This window comes from Phycodurus eques, chromosome 12 (genome assembly GCF_024500275.1).
Source record: "Phycodurus eques isolate BA_2022a chromosome 12, UOR_Pequ_1.1, whole genome shotgun sequence".
NCBI lineage: Eukaryota > Metazoa > Chordata > Actinopteri > Syngnathiformes > Syngnathidae > Phycodurus > Phycodurus eques.
This window is the reverse complement of record NC_084536.1, coordinates 9,062,831-9,072,890: the sequence shown is the minus strand read 5'-3', so window position 1 is coordinate 9,072,890 and position 10,060 is coordinate 9,062,831.

Below are 10,060 nucleotides of genomic sequence, written 5' to 3'. Positions count from 1 at the left end.
TTGTTTATTCTTGAATATAAGTCTCTTGTCAAAACATTTATGTAAACGTGATCCTTAGTAAATTAATATTTTAAATGGTCAACAATTTTTAACATTGGCATTTGTCAACACTGTTTTTGTAAATAAACTCCTGCCGATTCGCAGCCATGTTGTTAGTGTTAGCATTGTACTTCAGCGGAAACGTGCTTTAAACAAGACAAAATAATGGATTAAAAATCCCTGCACAGAAATTTGAATTCATTGATCAAATCAATTAATTTCCCACCATAGGCCGAATTATTAGGCATATGCTTAAAGACTGCATATTGTTTCCACAAATAAAACTACGTCTCAAAACAGCATTGTTTTTTTATTTGTTTTATTTATTTTTAAGTTATGTTGCCTGAAGGATTCTGGTGGGATAAATTGTGATAGTTTACAACCATGACTTTATTTGTACTCATTTTCAAACGTAATTAACACAGTATTTGTTTTTTGAAATGTTTGAGTAAAATGTTATTGTTATAATTATTATTATTATTATATAAACTGACAACATTAACTCCCAAATGTGATGTGTATCTTGTACTACAGTACAAGCGAAATTGTGTGGCTGCAGTTTGTGTGATTATCATTATCATATTTATGCTCGAGAAATTGTCATGTTAATCTTTAGTTTCTTAACAGGGTGCTCTGAAAGGCACTTTGGATATGTCGGCATTGTGTAGTTATGTTTAAAAATAAGATACCCACGTTTTCAATGGCTATTTTGAAAAATAGGTTTCCTTTGTTTACAGCATTTATCAGAAAAAAAAGAGTCAAAATACCAATAAAGGGTCAGGGTTTTTTGTCTCTTAATTTTACATTTGCCGTTTTAAATGTACTTGCACTTTGTCGTTCGTCAAAAATCTGTGCAGGTAGGTCGGCATCATGACGTCAGGAGGAACGTCGCTCCTCCCCCTCGCGCTCGAAGGATGGCCGCCATTTTGGGAGTCAAAAACACCCTCCACCAGTACCAGCAACAGCAGCTAACGGGCTGTTGGGCTTGCCGAGCTCCACGCACTCACCCGGTGGCTGGCTATGGTTCACACATGCGTGGCGGCCGGCTGTAGGAACCGCAGGACGCCTGGCACCGGCCTCTCCTTCTACCGCTTCCCGAGGGACCCCGAGAGGAAGCAGCGGTGGATCGCGGCCGTCAACCGCCAGGGCTGGGCGCCCAATGACGGCAGCCGGCTGTGCAGCACCCACTTCATCTCCGGTAATACTTCCATTTCAACTCCTTTTTTTTGGTTTGTTTTTTTGGTTCATATTTTCGCAATGTGTTAGCCTTTTTTAATCTTGTTTGCTGGGTGTTTTTATTTTTATTTTATAGTGGCGACAAATTACATGTCACGTTTCAAGAGGAAAGACTTAGGAGTACACTTTATTTTTTATTCTTTATTATAGATCATATTCAACACGACAGGATATAAGATAAAAATTCTTAGTCCAAATTTAACTTGGATGCTAAAATAGGAAGCGATGAATATAAAATTTATACAGTCGTGCTCACCATTATTGGGATCATTTTTTTTCCCCATAAAAATGTGTATCTTCAGAAATAAATGGAAATGAAAACCAAACTTATATCATCGGGATCTTTTTAATTGGCGGTCGAAAGTAATTTAACAAAACTTTTTTCTCAGTTTAGATATTGTAATTTCAAAGAAACAAAGAGCGAACAGCATGTGCAGCAATATTGGCGCCCCTCCTTAATATTTGGTTGGACACCCTTTGGCAGCGATCACAGCCTCCAAACGTTTCTTCTATCCATCTATAAGCTTTTTGTACTTCTCAGGTGGTATTTTCTCCCACTTTTCCTTTGCACTTTGTTCAAGCTCTTGAACATTTGTGGGGTTCTTTTCCCCAATGGCATATTTCAGCTCCCACCATCCATCCATCCATTTTCTGAGCCGCTTCTCCTCACTAGGGTCGTGGGCGTGCTGGAGCCTATCCCAGCTGTCATCCGGCAGGAGGCGGGGTACACCCTGAACTGGTTGCCAGCCAATCGCAGGGCACATAGGAACAAACAACCATTCGCACTCACAGTCATGGCTACGGGCAATTTAGAGTCTCCAATTCATGCATGTTTTTGGGAGGAAACCGGAGTGCCCGGAGAAAACCCACGCAGGCACGGGGAGAACATGCAAACTCCATACAGGTGGGGCCGGGGATTGAACCCGGGTCCTCAGAACTGTGATGCTGACGCTCTAACCAGTCGGCCACCGTGCCGCCCAGCTCCCACCAAAGATTTTCAATTGATTTAAGATCAGGAATAATTGCTGGCCATTTTAAAACAGTCCGTTTTTTCCTTTTCAACCATTCCTGTGTGCGTTTGGATTTGTGAATTGGGTCTTTGTCTTGCTGGAGGACCCATATTCTTCGCCTTAAGCAAAAGTTTTCTTACACTGGGTAAGGTATTTTGCTCTAAGATCTCTTGATATTTTTTTCTGATTTCATGATACCTGTGATACAGTCAAGGCCTCCAGTACCAGATGAAGAAAATCAGCCCCACAGTACTATGGATCCTCCACCATGCTTGACTGCTTTTTCTTAAAGGCTTCATTGCACCATCTGTAAACATACTGTTTGTGTGCAAACACATGTTCTCTATAGAAAAATGTTGTTTCACTTCACTTTTCTGCAGGAGATATTCCACATTCCACGTCCCTAGAGCCAGTTTCTGTAGCCGGGGATCGGATCGCCAATGTATAGTCGGGCTCACCTCCACACACGGTTTGGGCTCTGGTACCAGTGCTCTTGAGAGGGGTTGGACTCTCTTCCACTCTGGAGTTGCCCACGGTGAGAGGCGCCAACCAGGTTTGGGTATACTTATTGCCCCTCGGCTTGGCACCTGTACATTGGGGTTCACCCTGGTGGACGAGAGGGTAGCCTCCCTCCGCCTTCGGGTGGGGGGACGGGTCCTAACTGTTTCATGTGCCTATGCACCAAACAGCAGTTTTTGGTGTCCTTGGAGGGGGTGCTGGAGAGCGCTCCCGCTGGGGACTTCATCGTTCTGCTGGGGGACTTCAATGCTCACGTGGGCATTGATAGTGAGACCTGGAAGAGTGCGATTGTGGACCCCCCCCCCCCCCCCCCCCCCGATCAGAACGTGAGTGCTGTTCTGTTATTGGACTTCTGTATCATCATCATGGATTGTCCATAATGAACACCATGTTCAAGCATAAGGGTGTCCACACGTGCACTTCGAACCAGGACACCCGAGGTCGCAGTTCGATGATCGACTTTGGTTGTGTCATCGGACTTGTGGCTGCATGTGTTGAACGCTCGGGTGAAAAGAGGGCTGGAGCTGTCCACTGAGTTGGCTCCGATGATGGGGGAAGATACCGGTCTGACCTGGCAGGCCCAAATGTATTGTGAGGGTCTGCTGGGAACGTCTGGCAGAATCCCCTGTCAGGAGTTTCAACTCCCACCTCCGATGGAACTTTGGTCATGTTCCGGGGAGGCGGGGGACATTGATTCTGAGTGCACCATGTTCCGCGCCTCCATTGCTGAGGCGGCCGACCGGAGCTGTGGCCATAAGGTGGTCGGTGCCTGTCGTGGCGGCAACCCCTTAACCCGTTGGTGGACACAAACGGTGAGGGATGCCGTAAAACTGAAGGAGGAGTCCGATCAGGCCTTTTTGGCCTGTGGGACTCCAGGCAGCTGGCCAAGTAGAATGCAACTTTGGTGGTCACTGTAGCAATAACTCGGGCATGGGAGGAGTTCAGTGAGGCCATTCTGGAAATTCTGGCTCCACCATCTGGCTTCTCAGGAGGAGGAAGCAGTGCACCATCAACATTGTGTGTAGTGGAGATGGGGCGCTGCTGACCTCGACTCAGGATGTTGTGAGTGGGTGGGGAGAATACTTCGAAGACCTCCTCAATTCCACCGCCACGTCTTCCCATGAGGAAGCAGAGTCTGGGTTCTCTCAGGAGGGCTCTCCTATCTCTGGGGTTGAGGTCCCTGAGGTGGTTAAAAAGCTCCTCAGTGGCAGGGCGTCAGGGGTGGATGAGATTCGCCCGGAGATCCTCAAGGCTCTGGATGTTGTGGGGTTGTCCTCGTTGACATGCCTCTGCAACATCGCGTGGACATCAGGGACAATGCCTCTGGATTGACAAACTGTGGTGGTGGTCCCTCTTTTTAAGAAGAGGGACCGGAGGGTGTCTTCCAACTACAGGGGGATCACACTCCTCAGCCTCCCCGGTAAAGTCTATTCAGGGGTGCTGGAGAGGAGGGTCTGTCGGGAAGTCGAATCTCAGATTCAAGAGGAGCAATGTGGTTTTCGTCCTGGCCGTGGAACAGTAGACCAGCTCTACACCCTCGGCAGGGTCCTTAGTCATTATTTCAGTGTAAAGAAATTATACTGGGTGATTTTTCGCTGTTTTGAATATCTCTGTTTTTTTAGTTAGTCTGTTTTAATAATTTATAGGCCTCCAAGATCCATCCATCCATTTTCTGAACCGCTTCTCCTCACTAGGGTCGCGGGTGTGCTGCAGCCTATCCCAGCTATCATCGGGCAGGAGGCGGGGCACACCCTGAACTGGTTACCAGTCAATCGCAGGACACATACAAACAAACAACCATTCGCACTTACATGCACACCTATGGGCAATTTAGAGTTGTCAATTAACCTACCATGCATGTTTTTGGGATGTGGGAGGAAACCGGAGTGCCCGGAGAAAATCCACGCAGGCACGGGGAGAACATGCAAACTCCACACAGGCGGGGGATTGAACCCTGGTCCTCAGAACTGTGAGGCAGACGCTCTAACCAGTCGTCCACCGTGCCGCGGCCTCATAGATACAATAGAAAATTTATGAAGGACTTTTCAGAACTGCTGTCAGTTATTGGTACCGACTACAACTATTTTGTCATAATGGGAGACTTTAACATTCATTTTGACAATAACATGGAAAAAACATCTAAAGAACTCTCTGCTATACTAGACAAATTTGACCTCTCTCAACATATTAAGAATCCAACCCACACTCAAGGTCACATCTTAGACCTGGTCATCTCTAAGGATGTTGAAATTCTATCAATTGACATTAAGGATGTGGCTATTTCTGACCATTTTTGTGTATTCTTCGAATTCCAGATTCTTTCAAAAGTTCAGACAACCTCTATGTCTATTAAGAAAAGGTACATAAATGAGAGTACCGCCACTAAGTTTATGGAGACCATTGCTGTGCCACAAACTGAATGCTGGGACAGTTGATGAACCTTTGGATAATTTCACCTGTAAAATCTCAAATGTCATGAATGCTGTCGCTCCTATTAAAACTAAGACAATCTTGAGGTGACCTAGAACACCGTGGAGGAGCACAATGATGGTAAATACCTCTAAATCAGTGTAGGAAAGCAGAACGTAAGTGGAAAAAAACTAAACTCCAAATTGACTATGATCTCTACAGACAAAGTCTTTGTGATTTTGTTAGTTTGTTTTAAGTTCAGCAAATGCCTCATGTTTGACAGTGTGGGTAGTGACTCATAACGCAGGGCGGTGACGTCCAATTTCCACTGGGAGTTGGAATTTATAAAGTTTGCAACGCTTAAGGCAAGAGTTTTGTGCACCCAGCGCTTTGCAGCCTTACAGACGTACAACAAAAAAATTAACTATCCAGTTACTGTTTACGTGAGAAGCTGCTAGCAAGAGTTCCATGTCGTGCTTGTAAGCTTCGTCTTCCTTGCCTAGTTGGAGGTCCGACTTCAGGAAGAAGGGGTGATTAAAAAGTGGAGGGGACTGATCGGTGTTATTATAAATCTTAGTGTTTACCAGTACAATATGCGCCCTTGTCGGCGGCACCTCCTCACCCGATGGCGGAGGGTTGCGCTCTGCGAGAACCAAGTTACTTTAGCCTGGTGCCTCCACCACGCGAGGCTTGCTCAACGGTGGCGAGTTCGCGCGCCCATTGGCCATTCATAGTGACAAGGTGGCCCTCTCTTCAGAAAAGAGAGCATACAGGTGGAGGAGATTGACTCAAGGTCTTTTCACACTGCACTTGGCCAGGCGCATGCTGCGCACAACTTTCCCACTCATTGTGTATGTGCTGTGAGCGCACACTGCGCGTCAATGCAGAGGACGCGCCGCAGCATGTCGTCTGCTAGAAAAATGTTATATTCTGGAGTGACGGCGCGAGACATCAGAAAGCTCATACAATCGGAGAGATGCTGGTGGTGTGATCTCTGAGTGCTATTTTGGCGGACTTTTACTGTAAAAGGCAAGGGGGACATGGAGAAAGCGGTGTCCCACTATCCCGAACTTTGGGCCTATAGAAAAATGATAGACTGAGACGTCTCTGCAGGAGGCTTTCAAACTCCCTTTCAAAGCTCCCTGCTCAGCCTGAAATACACCTCAAAGCGTTCTTCTGGAACTATAGCCCACGAACGAGCTTAAACTCAGAGATCCTTCTGTGAAATTAGTATGGGATATACCCATTCCCTTTTTGTTTTTGCTGCTTCCACCTTCTTAAAATAAGCAATGTTAGGGCTTTCTTATTCAACTTTTACAAATATATATTGCAGAGTTGCGGTCCACTCAGCTCGGGAGGCCTTCCGATTTCCTTGAAAGCTGTTACGACACCACTTCCAAATATGGGCAATGTCCGCATTGGAAGGCCAGGCGGGAGTTTTCTTTGTGCTTTGCCACAGGGACCTTTCATACTATGCAAGTGCAGTGTGAAACGCAGTAAAAAAGACGGCAACTTTAAACCACCATGTCTTGTATAGTGAAGATCGTGTTAGAGCTAGCATTTAAACATGCACTTGCAAAAGTGGGACCGGATAAAATATTTCCTCGCACACTGAAAAAAGGTTTGCATGTTGCGACCATTTTGGTCCCAGTCTCAAGCCCTGCTTCAGTTGATAATGTCTCTTATCGGAGTGCTTGAATTAAGTGATTTTAAAAGTTGTTTTCACACTTTATTTGAATTGAATTGTGGTTGTGCTTTTAAAGTTGTTGTTGTTTTCAAGTGCTATCAAATGATCGCATATGAATTCTTTGGTGTCACATTGGACAGTGCTACCATTTTCTGTGACAAAACTGGATAACATTTTTTTCTGTATCTGCTCTGTTCTCATGCAGGTAAACAAGTAAAGAACCCTCGTTCACCAGACTATGTTCCTTCTGTGTTTATACCCTTTCCCCTTGAGATGAAAGAGCCTGGTCCACCAGAGGTCCCAGACAAGCAGGAAGCTCGCGTGGAGGCGGCCAACGCGCTACTCTTCCTGCAGCGTCAGGGTGGGTCCGATCCGGAAGAGTCAGGTCCAGTTAAGGCCAACGTCAAGGGTAGTGCGTCGTTGCTAACGGATGATGACGATGACGAGTCTTTGAGTGATGGCAAGGATGAAACATTTTCACAGATGTCCGTCAACTTTGACGATGTCCTCAAAGCACTCAGGCGGGAGAATCGAGCTCTGCGCGAGTCTGTGGAGAAGATGTCCCTGTCAGAGAACTGCCTGAGGAACGACGCCGAGAAGGTGAAGTTCTACACGGGCCTGCCCAACTTCTTTGTGCTAGAGACAGTCATGCTGCTGTTGTCACCGCACATGGATGCCATCAGGAATGCCAAGCTGTCCAAGTTCCAGCAGCTTCTCCTCACACTCATGCGTCTGCGCCTGGACCTGCGCAACCAGGACCTGGCCTATCGCTTTGGTGTAAAAGTGGGCACAGTGGTCCGGACTGTGAACCATGTGATCAACATCATGTCTTCCACCCTTGTGCCCACTGCAGTCTTCTGGCCCTCACGAGCCGAGCTGCGGAAGAACCTTCCCGCAGCCTTGCATTCCTCCTGCCCGGACTGCGCTGTCATTGTGGACTGCTTCGCTGTGCCTTGCGAGGGCCCTGTCATCTGGGGCAACGAGAAGGGTGCAGCAGAAGCTTGCAACGTGTTGAACTATCTGATTGGTGTAGCACCGCAGGGTGTGGTCACCTTCGTTTCCAGGGGTGTCCTGGGAAACTTCAGCCCTCGGAACCTGGCGCAGGGTTCTGGATTTCTGTGCAAGCTTCTCCCGGGCGACGTGGTTTTAGCCAGCCGGGATCTGGACATCGCTGATGCCGTGGCCGCCCGCGGGGCTCGCTTCGGGATTGCCGGTAGTTCTCAAGACGGCCCGAGTCAGAGGGCAGAGGGCTCGCCAACCGGCACACTGGATGTGCAGGCTCACGTGGAGAGAGTAGTGTCTATGGTGAGGCAGAGGTACACCATGCTCACCGGGCCTGTGGAAAGGCCGTACACCACGGCCGCAGAGCGCAGCTCCAACCTCTCAACTTTTGACAAGATCGTGCAAGTAGCTTGTGCCTTAAACAACTTGTGTATCTCTGCTGCACCTCTGGAGTGACCCTGTTGGTTTTTTCCTTGAGTTTCTCTATTGTTAGGCACAGTTTTAGGACCATTTAGTCTGTTATAATTTAAGTCTCGGTTGTTTTGTCGGAACGGCAACAGCTTAGAATGTGTAAACAGTCTGATTGGCAGGCTCACCTTCATCTTCAGGGTGGTTCTGGGAAGCGGCAACCCTCAGAACCTGGTGGAGGGTTGCAGATTTCTGCACAAGCTTCTCCCCCGGGTGTGGAGGTTCTGGCCAGGCACATTAACATCGCTGTCTTAATCTGTTGTAATTGAACTCTATTTAGTATTCCCTGGGCAAGGAGTAGGCACACGAACGGCTCGTAACGTCTTAAGCAGTCTTATTGGCGTGGTCACCTTCGTCTCAGGTGTAGTTCTAGGAAGTGTCAACCCTCGGGACCTGGTGGAAGGTTCAAGATTTCTGTCCAAGCTTCTCCCGGGTGACATTCTGGCCAGCTGGGATCTGTACATTGCTGGTTCCAAGGAGCTGGGTTGTCGGGATCTCTAGTCGCTATCGGACAATCTGGGGGTGTCACCGTCGTAGTCTGGTGTAATTAAACTTTAGTTAGTCTTCCCGGTGCATGGAGTAGTAACAGGGTCGGGAGCAGCTTGTCAGAGCTCAAACTTCTCTGATGGGTGTGGTCACCTTCGTCTTCAGGTAGTTTGGGGATTTTTCCAGCACAAGAAGGGGCAAGGTTACGGATTTCTGTGCATGCTTCTCGTGGTAATGTGCTGCTGGCATTCTGGGATCTCGACATCAATAGCCCCCTGGCCACCAACAGGGCTTTGTTTGGGATTCCTGGCTGCATTGAAAATTATATTCAGGTCGTGCGGACCCACATGGACAAAGAAGAGTCATTTCACCATGATCATAAGAGTCTGTTGTGCCTTAAACTTTTGTATCTATGCTGCTTTTCTTCGGTATCTTGTTCCACCTCTTTGCAGCTCATTCCAATCGAATTCTTGTGTGGCTCAAATCCAACTGATACCGGTCCAATTTGGTTGTGGCGAGAAACCGATTCGACCTCTATCCAATCGAATTTGTTTTGAGTGTACAATATATGTTGATGTAAAACTGATAAGTCTTCCAGAAAAGATTATCTGTTTTGCTGTAGTGCCGTTTCACTCGCCAGTCTGTACAGCAAACGTTCCTGTTTATATTCTCGCAACCAGTGAGAGAAGAGGCAGATGTCACACGGCTTGCTTTGCCAGGAGGGCCAAATTAACCACAGAAAGCAAATTAGAGGTTCTTAGCAACAGTTCTTATTATGACACAGTGCAGTTTTATAACACTGGCAAACTCACTAGTATCCCTAATGTAGCAAAGTGGTATTACAAGGAGCTTTTTTTCAGCACTTTAGTCATAATGATCACGCCCTTAAACAGGAACTAAACCCATATTTCAAATGTGCAGATTTTCTTTTGAAATCTACAAAGTATTTACAAGTATGAATTCGGGAGAATGTGATATTTATCAGCCAATTCCTGCCCTCTTTATTCACTAAGAAAACCATCCAGTTAGTAAATATTCAGGAACGACAACTTACATGTTCGATTTCATTACATGTCCAAAAGCTACATTATAAACCATGATCATAAAAGTCATCTACATGTGCCAGCAGTTAGGGATGTCCTGATCTGATCACGTGTTCGAAAATCGGAGTCGATCACGTTATTGTCATCTGATCGAGATCGGT